Source organism: Vigna unguiculata, chromosome 10 (genome assembly GCF_037176805.1).
Source record: "Vigna unguiculata cultivar grain cowpea cultivar isolate G323 ecotype 2 chromosome 10, ASM3717680v1, whole genome shotgun sequence".
In the NCBI taxonomy this organism is placed as follows: Eukaryota; Viridiplantae; Streptophyta; class Magnoliopsida; order Fabales; family Fabaceae; genus Vigna; species Vigna unguiculata.
Genome location: NC_140801.1, coordinates 29,942,025 through 29,960,337, shown reverse-complemented (window position 1 = coordinate 29,960,337; position 18,313 = coordinate 29,942,025).

Genomic DNA, 18,313 nt, shown 5'->3' with positions numbered 1-18,313 from the left:
TTTTTTCTTTATCTTTTCTTATTTTATTTCTATCCTTATTAACTTCTTGAGGTGATAGAGGTAGTAAAGTTGTCTTTTTCCCATTTTTGAAGAAAATGTATTGGTTGGTATGGCCATCATGTAAAGTTTGTTTATCAAATTGCCATGGCCTACCTAGTAAGATATGTGTGACTTCCATGGGAACAACATCACATAGCACCTCATCTTTGTAGCTTCCTATAGAGAAGTTAATTAGGACTTGTTTATTAACATCTATTTCTCCCTCTTTACTTATCCAAGCAAGCTTGTAGGGCTTAGCATGAGGAATGGTCTCTAAGCTAAGCTTTTCCACCAACCTTGTGCTAGCTACATTGGTACTACTTCCTCCATCAATAATTAGAGAGCAAACCCATTTGTTAATTTTGCACCTAGATTGAAAAATGTTTTCTCTTTGAGTTGGCTCAAGCTCACTTTGATCTTGACCTATCATGCGCCTTAATAACATAGGGTCTTTCTCAAAAATTTTAGTTTTACTAGAGGAAGAAGATTCTTTTGAAAGAGAATAGGGAGATGAGTGTTCACTTTCAACATCATTACTCTTCTTTAAGATCATGGTCCTTTTGGTTGGGCAATTTAAAGCAATGTGATTATAACCCAAACATTTAAAACATTTAATGGAACTTGATCTTTGAGAAGTGGAATGGTGAATGTGATCACTTGGTGACTTACTTTTACTTGGTGGTTCTTGATGAGAGTTAGAAGGGAACTTATCATGTTTCTTTTTATCATTTCCCTTCCATGAGTGACTAAAGTAGTGGTTGGGTGAGTAACTCTTCCTTGCCCTTCTTTTTCTTTTCAATTGAATTTCAATCCCAAGGGCAAGTGTGAAAACATTTTCAAGAGTGGAGTACTCATACAACTCTACTTGGTCTTGTATGTCTCTCCTAAGACCACTCACAAATCTTTTTATTTTTTCTTTGTTAGTTTCTTTTATTTCAACTCTATGCATTTGAGACTCTAATTCTTTAAAGTACTCACTCACACTCATAGAACCTGGGTGAAGCCTTTGGAGCTTCAAAAGAAGTTCCTTCCTATAGGAGGGAGGAACAAATCTAGCGCGCATAAGAGTTTTAATGTCCATCCAAGAAGCCGCGGGTGGCCCTTGGTCATAATTCTTACAAACTTTATGCCACCAAGTATTGGCATACTCCAAAAATCCTAAAACTACTAAATCAACTTGTGTTTGATCCTTTACATGATTTTCATTGAAAATTTGATCAACTTTAGCTTCCCAATCAAGGAAGACTTTGGGATCACTTCCTCCATAGAACTTAGGAATCTTTGGAGTTTGCTTTTCTTGTGATGGGTTACGCCTAGAATGCCCTCTTTTCCTAGCCTCTCTTTCTTGCTCTTTAGCTTCAAGCCTTTGAATGTGCTCTTGGATTCTTAGGTCACTTTGCTCCTTGTCTTTTCTTAATTGTTCAAAGGCCTCCTTCCTAGACAACTCCAAATCCCGAAGCAATCTCATCAATGTATTGTTTTTGTTTGGTGTAGGTGCATTTGATGAACTTGCCATGATTCCTACAACAAAAACACTCAAATCTGAGACAAAATAAATGGATTAGAGGTTAGACAACATGAAAACCGAGACCAAATCCAACCCAAATTGTAACCCAAGTGTTTAGATCACTCTCCCAAAGTAACAAGGCAAGGCTAGCACTCAAAATCCACCAAAGGAGTGAAGCAAACACTTTTAAAAACTTGTTCAAAACCTTTCAAATGCAAGACAAGTGATTCGGCCACAACATCTCAAGAGTTTCAAGAAAAGAAAACTACTAAGACACAACAAAGAACACCTAGTGACAAGCAAGAAAAGCACAAAAACAAGAAAGTTTAGCTTCTAAGGAAATTTTGTTTTAAAGACAAAACTTGAATAAGACTAAAGCAATGAAAAACACTTTTAAAGACTCTATGGAAAGCATTTGAACAAGCCAAGATTATACCTCAAATTATGCATACACCAAGAAAGATCATAACCAAGTTAAAACATGGAACTAATTTGCCAATATCACCCAAAATCCAAGTATAAAATTTGGTAGCATAACACCTAGTAAAAATGGCCAAATGGATTCACCAAGCATTGTAAAAGCTCTCGGCCAAACTGTTTTTGGTCTTGAAAACACTTTTTCTTTTCAAAACTAGGTACTTAAAATGATGAGAAGGATGTTTTAGGGTGTCTTGAACACTTAGTTCCTTAAAATTAGGTCAAAATCAATTTCAAGGAGCATACAACAACACAAGGCATAGATCTCAAGCACTAGTTCAAAAACTTAGAAACAAAAACAAGAAAACTCAAAGAAGCATATGACAAGAGACTCAAGCAAAAGTTAGACACATTTAAAGACTCAACATGACATACACAAAGACACAAACATGTAGCTATCATGCATTTAAACTCATGGATTTGAGGCTCAAAGACTAAGCATCCAAAGACATGTTATCCAACCACATTTAGGAGCTTAAAGAGGTGCAAAACCGAAGCCAAAATTGCCACAACATAACCTGAAAACGTTGTTTTTCGTATTCTCGGCAGCTCTGACCTTTGCTCACTCATTTGATCATAACTCTCTCCACAGAACTCCAAATGCGTTGGTTCTTTTTTTGCTGGAAACTAGACACAAAGAGCTTTCTTTTGACACCAAGAACGTAACTTTTGGACAACTGAGATGGTGCAGTTTAATCTTTTAAAATCGTGAACAATTTCTGCCAGCATTGTTTTTGTGTGCAATGGAAGTGGATTTGAACCATACAAAGATAGCTACAACAAGACAAGGTTAGAACATGAAAACACCATATTCAAGATAACCTAGGCTCTAGATACCAAATGATGAAGGATTAACTTGTTCCTTTTTAGATTTTTGAATATGGTGTGAGTTGATTAAGAAAGCTAAGTGAAATCCCCACTGGACATTAAGATAGCAAGCTATCTAGATGTGAAGGTTCCTTTCACAAAGCTCAAAAGAAGAAGATGATGGATTGATTCAAAATGAAAAGGAAATGAAAAGCACATAAATCATAGAAAACCAAGAACAATTAAAGGAAGAAGAAAACATAAAATGAAAAGGGAAGAAATGGTAAAAATGTGAGAAGCACGCCACTACAAGGCTAGGCTAGAAGCCATGGCAACCTTGAAGATGAGTGGATGTGTGCCGCCACTTGCTATGCAAGATAAGGCTTAAAAGTATTCACTCCCAAGGGAGGAAACTCTCACAAATGGTTGAGACACAAGAGTGTTTTTACTTCAAAATGTTCAACCCTTTTACATGTCTAGGAGCACCCCTTATATAGAAGAGTTTAGGGGCCTCTAAGCAAATAAAAGATACCTAAGGATGTCTCTACAAAAACCTAACCCTAGCTTCTAGAAACTAGGTCAAATAAGGTTACAAAAATGAGAGACAAAAGAGCCAACTATGGTGTGTGCAAGGCTAATTTCGTTCTAGCACAAAAGGAGACAAAGAATGTGTCTCATATGTCTCCAAAAAGTGGCCAAAGTGTGCTAAAAACAAAGGAGACCAAAGGTACATAGGTACACTTGCTTCATGCCTTTTACTTTATGCTTTATGCCTTTGCTTTACTCTCTCCTCCACATCATTTATGCTCCCCAATCACCTTGCGCCACCTAGCATTGCTTTCTTACTCCTAATTAACCTACAAAGCAAATAAACATAGATTAGCATGTTGGCTTAAGTCAAGTCAACTATAGTCAACAAGTCAAACCTAGTCAAAGGTCAACAAGTCAACTAAAATTGATTCAACTAAGCCAACTTAGGGAATAAAAAAATAACAAACACAAATGAAAGGGATGAAGGATTAGTGAACTTCCTTTCTAAACAAGCTTAGTCTTCTTAAGCATGTGCCTCCATCCTTGGTTGGGGTCAATCCTTCATCACACACATTGTCCTATACTGAATTTGATTCTCGCTTGATTCGAATGAAAGCTTGTTGGTAACTGGAGTTTCTCCATAAATCTTTGGCTTAGAACAATGTTGTTGCTTTCGTAAACGAATGCAACTAAACATGGGTGGCCTTCGATTAAACACCTTGTTTCTCTACTACATTTTCCATAATCATTTTCTTTACTTCCTTTTCTTTTTCTTCAATTTCCCTTCCTTCTACTGTTTATATTTCTTCTTTTTCTATTTTCTCCTTCAACGTATGTTGATCCTTTTTGGCTAGTCTTGGTGTCATAAATTTCAACTTCATTTCATGTCCCTCATGCCTCAAATAAAGGGAACGTTCATCAAGATTGAGTGTTTTTAAAATTAAGCCATGCCCATCTCAAAACAAGATGACAAGAGTTCATGGGAGCAATATCACATAATACTTCTTTCACACATTGTCCTGTACTGAATTTGATCCTCGCTTGATTTGAATGAAAGCTTGTTGGTAACTGGAGTTTCTCCAAAAATCTTTGGCTTACAACATTGTTGTTGCTTTCGTAAACGAATGCAACTAAACATGGGTGGGCTTCGATTAAACACCTTGTTTCTCTACTACATTTTCCATAATCATTTTCTTTACTTCCTTTTCTTTTTCTTCAATTTCCCTTCGTTCTACAGTTTATATTTCTTCTTTTTCTATTTTCTCCTTCAACAAATGTTGATCCTTCTTGGCTAGTCTTGGTGTCATAAATTTCAACTTCATTTCATGTCCCTCATGCCTCAAATAAAGGAAACGTTCATCAAGATTGAGTGTTTTTAAAACTAAGCCATGCCCATTTCAAAACAAGATGACAAGAGTTCATGGGAGCAATATCACATAATACTTCTTTCACACATTGTCCTGTACTGAATTTCATCCTCGCTTGATTCGAATGAAAGCTTGATGGTAACTGGAGTTTCTCCATCAATCTTTGTCTTACAACATTGTTGTTGCTTTCGTAAACGAATGCAACAAAACATGGGTGGCCTTCGATTAAACACCTTGTTTCTCTACTACATTTTCCATAATCATTTTCTTTACTTCCTTTTCTTTTTCTTCAATTTCCCTTCCTTCTGCAGTTTATATTTCTTCTTTTTCTATTTTCTCCTTCAACGTATGTTAATCCTTCTTGGCTAGTCTTGGTGTCATAAATTTCAACTTCATTTCATGTCCCTCATGCCTCAAATAAAGGGAATGTTCATCAAGATTGAGTGTTTTTAAAACTAAGCCACGCCCATCTCAAAACAAGATCACAAGAGTTCATGGGAGCAATATCACATAATACTTCTTTCACACATTGTCCTGTACTGAATTTCATCCTCGCTTGATTCGAATGAAAGCTTGTGGGTAACTGGAGTTTCTCCATCAATCTTTGGCTTTCAACATTGTTGTTGCTTTCGTAAACGAATGAAACTAAACATGGGTGGCCTTCGATTAAACACCTTGTTTCTCTACTACCTTTTCCATAATCATTTTCTTCACTTCCTTTTCTTTTTCTTCAATTTCCCTTCCTTTTGCAGTTTATATTTCTTCTTTTTCTATTCTTTCTTTTTCTATTTTCTCCTTCAATGTATGTTGATCCTTCTTGCCTTGTCTTGGTGTCATAAATTTCAACTTCATTTCATGTCCCTCATGCCTCAAATAAAGGGAACGTTCATGAAGATTGAGTGTTTTAAAATTAAGCCATGCCCGTCTCAAAACAAGATGACAAGAGTTCATGGGAGCAATATCACATAATACTTCTTTCACACATTGTCCTGTACTGAATTTGATCCTCGCTTGATATGAATGAAAGCTTGTTGGTAACTAGAGTTTCTCCATCAATCTTTGGCTTACAACATTGTTGTTGCTTTCGTAAACGAATGCAACTAATCATGGGTGGCCTTCGATTAAACACCTTATTTCTCTACTACCTTTTCCATAATCATTTTCTTTACTTCCTTTTCTTTTTCTTCAATTTCCCTTCCTTCTGCAGTTTATATTTCTTTTTTTTCTATTCTTTCTTTTTCTATTTTCTCCTTCAACGTATGTTGATCCTTCTTGGCTAGTCTTGGTGTCATAAATTTCAACTTCATTTCATGTCCCTCATGCCTCAAATAAAGGGAACGTTCATCAAGATTGAGTGTTTTAAAATTAAGCCATGCCCATCTCAAAACAAGATGACAAGAGTTCATGGGAGCAATATCACATAATACTTCTTTCACACATTGTCCTGTACTGAATTTGATCCTCGCTTGATTGGAATGAAAGCTTGTTGGTAACTGGAGTTTCTCCATCAATCTTTGGCTTTCAACATTGTTGTTGCTTTCGTAAACGAATGCAACTAAACATGGGTGGCCTTCAATTAAACCCCTTGTTTCTCTACTACCCTTTCCATAATCATTTTCTTTACTTCCTTTTCTTTTTCTTCAATTTCCCTTCCTTCTGCAGTTTATATTTCTTCTTTTTCTATTTTCTCCTTCAACGTGTGTTGATCCTTCTTGGCTTGTCTTGGTGTCATAAATTTCAACTTCATTTCATGTCCCTCATGCCTCAAATAAAGGGAATGTTCATCAAGATTGAGTGTTTTTAAAACTAAGCCATGCCCATCTCAAAACAAGATCACAAGAGTTCATGGGAGCAATATCACATAATACTTCTTTCACACATTGTCCTGTATTGAATTTCATCCTCGCTTGATTCGAATGAAAGCTTGTGGGTAACTGGAGTTTCTCCATCAATCTTTGGCTTACAACATTGTCGTTGCTTTCGTAAAGGAATGCAACTAAACATGGGTGGCCTTCGATTAAACACCTTGTTTCTATACTACCTTTTCCATAATCAGTTTCTTTACTTCCTTTTTTTTCTTCAATTTCCCTTCCTTCTGCAGTTTATATTTCTTCTTTTTCTATTTTCTCCTTCAACGTGTGTTGATCCTTCTTGGCTTGTCTTGGTGTCATAAATTTCAACTTCATTTAATGTCCCTCATGCCTAAAATAAAGGGAACGTTCATCAAGATTGAGTGTTTTAAAATTAAGCCATGCCCATCTCAAAACAAGATGACAAGAGTTCATGGGAGCAATATCACATAATACTTCTTTCACACATTGTCCTGTACTGAATTTGATCCTCGCTTGATTTGAATGAAAGTTTGTTGGTAACTGGAGTTTCTCCAAAAATCTTTGGCTTACAACAATGTTGTTGCTTTCGTAAACGAATGCGACTAAACATGGGTGGCCTTCGATTAAACACCTTGTTTCTCTACTACCTTTTCCATAATCATTTTCTTTACTTCCTTTTCTTTTTCTTCAATTTCCCTTCCTTCTGCAGTTTATATTTCTTCTTTTTCTATTCTTTCTTTTTCTATTTTCTCCTTCAACGTATGTTGATCCTTCTTGGCTAGTCTTGGTGTCATAAATTTCAACTTCATTTCATGTCCCTCATGCCTCAAATAAAGGGAACGTTCATCAAGATTGAGTGTTTTAAAATTAAGCTATGCCCATCTCAAAACAAGATGTAAGAGTTCATGGGAGCAATATCACATAATACTTCTTTCACACATTGTCCTGTACTGAATTTCATCCTCGCTTGATTCGAATGAAAGCTTGATGGTAACTGGAGTTTCTCCATCAATCTTTGTCTTACAACATTGTTGTTGCTTTCGTAAACGAATGCAACTAATCATGGGTGGCCTTCGATTAAACACCTTATTTCTCTACTACCTTTTCCATAATCATTTTCTTTACTTCCTTTTCTTTTTCTTCAATTTCCCTTCCTTCTGCAGTTTATATTTCTTCTTTTTCTATTCTTTCTTTTTCTATTTTCTCCTTCAACAAATGTTGATCCTTCTTGGCTAGTCTTGGTGTCATAAATTTCAACTTCATTTCATGTCCCTCATTCCTCAAATAAAGGAAACGTTCACCAAGATTGAGTGTTTTTAAAACTAAGCCATGCCCATTTCAAAACAAGAGGACAAGAGTTCATGGGAGCAATATCACATAATACTTCTTTCACACATTGTCCTGTACTGAATTTCATCCTCGCTTGATTCGAATGAAAGCTTGATGGTAACTGGAGTTTCTCCATCAATCTTTGTCTTACAACATTGTTGTTGCTTTCGTAAACGAATGCAACAAAACATGGGTGGCCTTCGATTAAACACCTTGTTTCTCTACTACATGTTCCATAATCATTTTCTTTACTTCCTTTTCTTTTTCTTCAATTTCCTTTCCTTCTGCAGTTTATATTTCTTCTTTTTCTATTTTCTCCTTCAACGTATGTTAATCCTTCTTGGCTAGTCTTGGTGTCATAAATTTCAACTTCATTTCATGTCCCTCATGCCTCAAATAAAGGGAATGTTCATCAAGATTGAGTGTTTTTAAAACTAAGCCACGCCCATCTCAAAACAAGATCACAAGAGTTCATGGGAGCAATATCACATAATACTTCTTTCACACATTGTCCTGTACTGAATTTCATCCTCGCTTGATTCGAATGAAAGCTTGTGGGTAACTGGAGTTTCTCCATCAATCTTTGGCTTTCAACATTGTTGTTGCTTTCGTAAACGAATGCAACTAAACATGGGTGGCCTTCGATTAAACACCTTTTTTCTCTACTACCTTTTCCATAATCATTTTCTTCACTTCCTTTTCTTTTTCTTCAATTTCCCTTCCTTTTGCAGTTTATATTTCTTCTTTTTCTATTCTTTCTTTTTCTATTTTCTCCTTCAATGTACGTTGATCCTTCTTGGCTTGTCTTGGTGTCATAAATTTCAACTTCATTTCATGTCCCTCATGCCTCAAATAAAGGGAACGTTCATGAAGATTGAGTGTTTTAAAATTAAGCCATGCCCGTCTCAAAACAAGATGACAAGAGTTCATGGGAGCAATATCACATAATACTTCTTTCACACATTGTCCTGTACTGAATTTGATCCTCGCTTGATATGAATGAAAGCTTGTTGGTAACTAGAGTTTCTCCATCAATCTTTGGCTTACAACATTGTTGTTGCTTTCGTAAACGAATGCAACTAATCATGGGTGGCCTTCGATTAAACACCTTATTTCTCTACTACCTTTTCCATAATCATTTTCTTTACTTCCTTTTCTTTTTCTTCAATTTCCCTTCCTTCTGCAGTTTATATTTCTTCTTTTTCTATTCTTTCTTTTTCTATTTTCTCCTTCAACGTATGTTGATCCTTCTTGGCTAGTCTTGGTGTCATAAATTTCAACTTCATTTCATGTCCCTCATGCCTCAAATAAAGGGAACGTTCATCAAGATTGAGTGTTTTAAAATTAAGCCATGCCCATCTCAAAACAAGATGACAAGAGTTCATGGGAGCAATATCACATAATACTTCTTTCACACATTGTGCTGTACTGAATTTGATCCTCGCTTGATTGGAATGAAAGCTTGTTGGTAACTGGAGTTTCTCCATCAATCTTTGGCTTTCAACATTGTTGTTGCTTTCGTAAACGAATGCAACTAAACATGGGTGGCCTTCAATTAAACCCCTTGTTTCTCTACTACCCTTTCCATAATCATTTTCTTTACTTCCTTTTCTTTTTCTTCAATTTCCCTTCCTTCTGCAGTTTATATTTCTTCTTTTTCTATTTTCTCCTTCAACGTGTGTTGATCCTTCTTGGCTTGTCTTGGTGTCATAAATTTCAACTTCATTTAATGTCCCTCATGCCTAAAATAAAGGGAACGTTCATCAAGATTGAGTGTTTTAAAATTAAGCCATGCCCATCTCAAAACAAGATGACAAGAGTTCATGGGAGCAATATCACATAATACTTCTTTCACACATTGTCCTGTACTGAATTTGATCCTCGCTTGATTTGAATGAAAGTTTGTTGGTAGCTGAAGTTTCTCCAAAAATCTTTGGCTTACAACAATGTTGTTGCTTTCGTAAACGAATGCGACTAAACATGGGTGGCCTTCGATTAAACACTTTGTTTCTCTACTACATTTTCCATAATCATTTTCTTTACTTCCTTTTCTTTTTCTTCAATTTCCCTTCGTACTACAGTTTATATTTCTTCTTTTTCTATTTTCTCCTTCAACAAATGTTGATCCTTCTTAGCTAGTCTTGGTGTCATAAATTTCAACTTCATTTCATGTCCCTCATGCCTCAAATAAAGGGAACGTTCATCAAGATTGAGTGTTTTTAAAACTAAGCTATGCCCATTTCAAAACAAGATGACAAGAGTTCATGGGAGCAATATCACATAATACTTCTTTCACACATTGTCCTGTACTGAATTTCATCCTCGCTTGATTCGAATGAAAGCTTGATGGTAACTGGAGTTTCTCCATCAATCTTTGTCTTACAACATTGTTGTTGCTTTCGTAAACGAATGCAACAAAACATGGGTGGCCTTCGATTAAACACCTTGTTTCTCTACTACATTTTCCATAATCATTTTCTTTACTTCCTTTTCTCTTTCTTCAATTTCCCTTCCTTCTGCTGTTTATATTTCTTCTTTTTCTATTTTCTCCTTCAACGTATGTTGATCCTTCTTGGCTAGTCTTGGTGTCATAAATTTCAACTTCATTTCATGTCCCTCATGCCTCAAATAAAGGGAACGTTCATCAAGATTGAGTGTTTTTAAAATTAAGCCATGCCCATCTCAAAACAAGATGACAAGAGTTCATGGGAGCAATATCACATAATACTTCTTTCACACATTGTCCTGTACTGAATTTGATCCTCGCTTGATTCGAATGAAAGCTTGTTGGTAACTGGAATTTCTCCATAAATCTTTGGCTTACAACAATGTTGTTGCTTTCGTATAAGAATGCAACTAAACATGGGTGGCCTTCGATTAAACACCTTGTTTCTCTACTACATTTTCCATAATCATTTTCTTTACTTCCTTTTCTTTTTCTTCAATTTCCCTTCCTTCTGCAGTTTATATTTCTTCTTTTTCTATTTTCTCCTTCAACGTGTGTTGATCCTTCTTGGCTTGTCTTGGTGTCATAAATTTCAACTTCATTTCATGTCCGTCATGCCTCAGATAAAGGGAAAGTTCATCAAGATTGAGTGTTTTAAAATTAAGCCATGCCCATCTCAAAACAAGATGACAAGAGTTCATGAGAGCAATATCACATAATACTTCTTTCACACATTGTCCTGTACTGAATTTGATCCTCGCTTGATTCGAATCAAAGCTTGTTGGTAACTAGAGTTTCTCCATCAATCTTTGGCTTACAACATTGTTGTTGCTTTCGTAAACGAATGCAACTAAACATGGGTGGCCTTCGATTAAACACCTTGTTTCTCTACTACCTTTTCCATAATCATTTTCTTTACTTCCTTTTCTTTTTCTTCAATTTCCCTTCCTTCTCCAGTTTATATTTCTTCTTTTTCTATTCTTTCTTTTTCTATTTTCTCCTTCAACGTATGTTGATCCTTCTTGGCTAGTCTTGGTGTCATAAATTTCAACTTCATTTCATGTCCCTCATGCCTCAAATAAAGGGAACGTTCATCAAGATTGAGTGTTTTAAAATTAAGCCATGCCCATCTCAAAACAAAATGACAAGAGTTCATGGGAGCAATATCACATAATACTTCTTTCACACATTGTCCTGTACTAAATTTGATCCTCGCTTGATTCGAATGAAAGCTTGTTGGTAACTGGAGTTTCTCCATAAATCTTTGGCTTAGAACAATGTTGTTGCTTTCGTAAACGAATGCAACTAAACATGGGTGGCCTTCGATTAAACACCTTGTTTCTCTACTACATTTTCCATAATCATTTTCTTTACTTCCTTTTCTTTTTCTTCAATTTCCCTTCCTTCTGCTGTTTATATTTCTTCTTTTTCTATTTTCTCCTTCAACGTATGTTGATCCTTCTTGGCTAGTCTTGGTGTCATAAATTTCAACTTCATTTCATGTCCCTCATGCCTCAAATAAAGGGAACGTTCATCAAGATTGTGTGTTTTTAAAATTAAGCCATGCCCATCTCAAAACAAGATGACAAGATTTCATGGGAGCAATATCACATAATACTTCTTTCACACATTGTCCTGTACTGAATTTTATCCTCGCTTGATTTGAATGAAAGCTTGTTGGTAACTGGAGTTTCTCCAAAAATCTTTGGCTTACAACAATGTTGTTGCTTTCGTAAACGAATGCGACTAAACATGGGTGGCCTTCGATTAAACACCTTGTTTCTATACTACCTTTTCCATAATCAGTTTCTTTACTTCCTTTTTTTTTCTTCAATTTCCCTTCCTTCTGCAGTTTATATTTCTTCTTTTTCTATTTTCTCCTTCAACGTGTGTTGATCCTTCTTGGCTTGTCTTGGTGTCATAAATTTCAACTTCATTTAATGTCCCTCATGCCTAAAATAAAGGGAACGTTCATTAAGATTGAGTGTTTTAAAATTAAGCCATGCCCATCTCAAAACAAGATGACAAGAGTTCATGGGAGCAATATCACATAATACTTCTTTCACACATTGTCCTGTACTGAATTTGATCCTCGCTTGATTCGAATCAAAGCTTGTTGGTAACTGGAGTTTCTCCATCAATCTTTGGCTTACAACATTGTTGTTGCTTTCGTAAACGAATGCAACTAAACATGCGTGGCCTTCGATTAAACACCTTGTTTCTCTACTACATTTTCTATAATCATTTTCTTTACTTCCTCTTCTTTTTCTTCAATTTCCCTTCCTTCTGCAGTTTATATTTCTTCTTTTTCTATTCTTTCTTTTTCTATTTTCTTGTTCAACGTATGTTGATCCTTCTTGGCTTGTCTTGGTGTCATAAATTTCAACTTCATTTCATGTCCGTCATGCCTCAAATAAAGGGAACGTTCATCAAGATTGAGTGTTTTAAAATTAAGTCATGCCCATCTCAAAACAAGATGACAAGAGTTCATGAGAGCAATATCACATAATACTTCTTTCACACATTGTCCTGTACTGAATTTGATCCTCACTTGATTCGAATGAAAGCTTGTTGGTAACTGGAGTTTCTCCGTAAATCTTTGGCTTAGAACAATGTTGTTGCTTTCGTAAACGAATGCAACTAAACATGGGTGGCCTTCGATTAAACACCTTGTTTCTCTACTACATTTTCCATAATCATTTTCTTTACTTCCTTTTCTTTTTCTTCAATTTCCCTTCCTTCTGCTGTTTATATTTCTTCTTTTTCTATTTTCTCCTTCAACGTATGTTGATCCTTCTTGGCTAGTCTTGGTGTCATAAATTTCAACTTCATTTCATGTCCCTCATGCCTCAAATAAAGGGAACGTTCATGAAGATTGAGTGTTTTTAAAATTAAGCCATGCCCATCTCAAAACAAGATGACAAGAGTTCATGGGAGCAATATCACATAATACTTCTTTCACACATTGTCCTGTACTGAATTTGATCCTCGCTTGATTCGAATGTAAGCTTGTTGGTAACTGGAATTTCTCCATAAATCTTTGGCTTACAACAATGTTGTTGCTTTCGTAAACGAATGCGACTAAACATGGGTGGCCTTCGATTAAACACCTTGTTTCTCTACTTCATTTTCCATAATCATTTTCTTTACTTCCTTTTCTTTTTCTTCAATTTCCCTTCGTTCTACAGTTTATATTTCTTCTTTTTCTATTTTCTCCTTCAACAAATGTTGATCCTTCTTGGCTAGTCTTGGTGTCATAAATTTCAACTTCATTTCATGTCCCTCATGCCTCAAATAAAGGGAACGTTCATCAAGATTGAGTGTTTTAAAATTAAGCCATGCCCATCTCAAAACAAGATGACAAGAGTTCATGGAAGCAATATCACATAATACTTCTTTCACACATTGTCCTGTACTGAATTAGATCCTCGCTTGATTCGAATGAAAGCTTGTTGGTAACTGGAGTTTCTCCGTAAATCTTTGGCTTAGAACAATGTTGTTGCTTTCGTAAACGAATGCAACTAAACATGGGTGGCCTTCGATTAAACCCCTTGTTTCTCTACTACCCTTTCCATAATCATTTTCTTTACTTCCTTTTCTTTTTCTTCAATTTCCCTTCCTTCTGCAGTTTATATTTCTTCTTTTTCTATTTTCTCCTTCAACGTGTGTTGATCCTTCTTGGCTTGTCTTGGTGTCATAAATTTCAACTTCATTTCATGTCCGTCATGCCTCAGATAAAGGGAAAGTTCATCAAGATTGAGTGTTTTAAAATTAAGCCATGCCCATCTCAAAACAAGATGACAAGAGTTCATGAGAGCAATATCACATAATACTTCTTTCACACATTGTCCTGTACTGAATTTGATCCTCGCTTGATTCGAATCAAAGCTTGTTGATAACTAGAGTTTCTCCATCAATCTTTGGCTTACAACATTGTTGTTGCTTTCGTAAACGAATGCAACTAAAAATGGGTGGCCTTCGATTAAACACCTTGTTTCTCTACTACCTTTTCCATAATCATTTTCTTTACTTCCTTTTCTTTTTCTTCAATTTCCCTTCCTTCTGCAGTTTATATTTCTTCTTTTTCTATTCTTTCTTTTTCTATTTTCTCCTTCAACGTATGTTGATCCTTCTTGGCTAGTCTTGGTGTCATAAATTTCAACTTCATTTCATGTCCCTCATGCCTCAAATAAAGGGAACGTTCATCAAGATTGAGTGTTTTAAAATTAAGCCATGCCCATCTCAAAACAAAATGACAAGAGTTCATGGGAGCAATATCACATAATACTTTTTTCACACATTGTCCTGTACTAAATTTGATCCTCGCTTGATTCGAATGAAAGCTTGTTGGTAACTGGAGTTTCTCCATAAATCTTTGGCTTAGAACAATCTTGTTGCTTTCGTAAACGAATGCAACTAAACATGGGTGGCCTTCGATTAAACACCTTGTTTCTCTACTACATTTTCCATAATCATTTTCTTTACTTCCTTTTTTTTTCTTCAATTTCCCTTCCTTCTGCAGTTTATATTTCTTCTTTTTCTATTTTCTCCTTCAACGTGTGTTGATCCTTCTTGGCTTGTCTTGGTGTCATAAATTTCAACTTCATTTAATGTCCCTCATGCCTAAAATAAAGGGAACGTTCATCAAGATTGAGTATTTTAAAATTAAGCCATGCCCATCTCAAAAGAAGATGACAAGAGTTCATGGGAGCAATATCACATAATACTTCTTTCACACATTGTCCTGTACTGAATTTGATCCTCGCTTGATTCGAATGAAAGCTTGTTGGTAACTGGAGTTTCTCCGTAAATCTTTGGCTTAGAACAATGTTGTTGCTTTCGTAAACGAATGCAACTAAACATGGGTGGCCTTCGATTAAACACCTTGTTTCTCTACTACATTTTCCATAATCATTTTCTTTACTTCCTTTTCTTTTTCTTCAATTTCCCTTCCTTCTGCTGTTTATATTTCTTCTTTTTCTATTTTCTCCTTCAACGTATGTTGATCCTTCTTGGCTAGTCTTGGTGTCATAAATTTCAACTTCATTTCATGTCCGTCATGCCTCAAATAAAGGGAACGTTCATCAAGATTGAGTGTTTTAAAATTAAGTCATGCCCATCTCAAAACAAGATGACAAGAGTTCATGAGAGCAATATCACATAATACTTCTTTCACACATTGTCCTGTACTGAATTTGATGCTCGCTTGATTCGAATGAAAGCTTGTTGGTAACTGGAGTTTCTCCGTAAATCTTTGGCTTAGAACAATGTTGTTGCTTTCGTAAACGAATGCAACTAAACATGGGTGGCCTTCGATTAAACACCTTGTTTCTCTACTACATTTTCCATAATCATTTTCTTTACTTCCTTTTCTTTTTCTTCAATTTCCCTTCCTTCTGCTGTTTATATTTCTTCTTTTTCTATTTTCTCCTTCAACGTATGTTGATCCTTCTTGGCTAGTCTTGGTGTCATAAATTTCAACTTCATTTCATGTCCCTCATGCCTCAAATAAAGGGAACGTTCATCAAGATTGAGTGTTTTTAAAATTAAGCCATGCCCATCTCAAAACAAGATGACAAGAGTTCATGGGAGCAATATCACATAATACTTCTTTCACACATTGTCCTGTACTGAATTTGATCCTCGCTTGATTCGAATGAAAGCTTGTTGGTAACTGGAGTTTCTCCATAAATCTTTGGCTTACAACAATGTTGTTGCTTTCGTAAACGAATGCGACTAAACATGGGTGGTCTTCGATTAAACACCTTGTTTCTCTACTACATTTTCCATAATCATTTTCTTTACTTCCTTTTCTTTTTCTTCAATTTCCCTTCGTTCTACAGTTTATATTTCTTCTTTTTCTATTTTCTCCTTCAACAAATGTTGATCCTTCTTGGCTAGTCTTGGTGTCATAAATTTCAACTTCATTTCATGTCCCTCATGCCTCAAATAAAGGGAACGTTCATCAAGATTGAGTGTTTTTAAAACTAAGCCATGCCCATCTCAAAACAAGATGACAAGAGTTCATGGGAGCAATATCACATAATACTTCTTTCACACATTGTCCTGTACTGAATTTCATCCTCGCTTGATTCGAATGAAAGCTTGATAGTAACTGGAGTTTCTCCATCAATCTTTGGCTTACAACATTGTTGTTTCTTTCGTAAACGAGTGCAACAAAACACGGGTGGCCTTCGATTAAACACCTTGTTTCTCTACTACATTTTCCATAATCATTTTCTTTACTTCCTTTTCTTTTTCTTCAATTTCCCTTCCTTCTGCAGTTTATATGTTTTCTTTTTCTACTTTCTCCTTCAACGTATGTTGATCCTTCTTGGCTAGTCTTGGTGTCATAAATTTCAACTTCATTTCATGTCCCTCATGCCTCAAATAAAGGGAATGTTCATCAAGATTGAGTGTTTTTAAAACTAAGCCATGCCTATCTCAAAACAAGATCACAAGAGTTCATGGGAGCAATATCACATAATACTTCTTTCACACATTGTCCTGTACTGAATTTCATCCTCGCTTGATTCGAATGAAAGCTTGTGGGTAACTAGAGTTTCTCCATCAATCTTTGGCTTACAACATTGTCGTTGCTTTCGTAAAGGAATGCAACTAAACATGGGCTGCCTTCGATTAAACACCTTGTTTCTATACTACCTTTTCCATAAACATTTTCTTTACTTCCTTTTTTTTTCTTCAATTTCCCTTCCTTCTGTAGTTTATATTTCTTCTTTTTCTATTTTCTCCTTCAACGTGTGTTGATCCTTCTTGGCTTGTCTTGGTGTCATAAATTTCAACTTCATTTAATGTCCCTCATGCCTAAAATAAAGGGAATGTTCATCAAGATTGAGTGTTTTAAAATTAAGCCATGCCCATCTCAAAACAAGATGACAAGAGTTCATGGCAGCAATATCACATAATACTTCTTTCACACATTGTCCTGTACTGAATTTCATCCTCGCTTGATTCGAATGAAAGCTTGTGGGTAACTGGAGTTTCTCCATCAATCTTTGGCTTTCAACATTGTTGTTGCTTTCGTAAACGAATGAAACTAAACATGGGTGGCCTTCGATTAAACACCTTGTTTCTCTACTACCTTTTCCATAATCATTTTCTTCACTTCCTTTTCTTTTTCTTCAATTTCCCTTCCTTCTGCAGTTTAAATATCTTCTTTTTCTATTCCTTCTTTTTCTATTTTCTCCTTCAACGTATGTTGATTCTTCTTGGCTTGTCTTGGTGTCATAAATTTCAACTTCATTTCATGTCCCTCATGCCTCAAATAAAGGGAACGTTCATCAAGATTGAGTGTTTTAAAATTAAGCCATGCCCATCTCAAAACAAGATGACAAGAGTTCATGGGACCAATATCACATCATACTTCTTTCACACATTGTCCTGTACTAAATTTGATCCTCGCTTGATTGGAATGAAAGCTTGTTGGTAACTGGAGTTTCTCCATCAATCTTTGGCTTACAACAATGTTGTTGCTTTCCTAAACGAATGCAACTAAACATGGGTGGCCTTCGATTAAACACCTTGTTTCTCTACTACATTTTCCATAATCATTTTCTTTACTTCCTTTTCTTTTTCACCAATTTCCCTTCCTTCTGCAGTTTATGTTTCTTCTTTTTCTATTCTTTCTTTTTCTATTTTCTCCTTCAACGTATGTTGATCCTTCTTGGCTTGTCTTGGTGTCATAAATTTCAACTTCATTTCATGTTCGTGATGCCTCAAATGAAGGGAACGTTCATCAAGATTGAGTGTTTTAAAATTAAGCCATGCCCATCTCAAAACAAGATGACAAGAGTTCATGGCAGCAATATCACATAATACTTCTTTCACACATTGTCCTGTACTGAATTTGATCCTCGCTTGATTCGAATGAAAACTTGTTGGTAACTGGAGTTTCTCCATAAATCTTTGGCTTACAACAATGTTGTTGCTTTCGTAAACGAATGCAACTAAACATGGG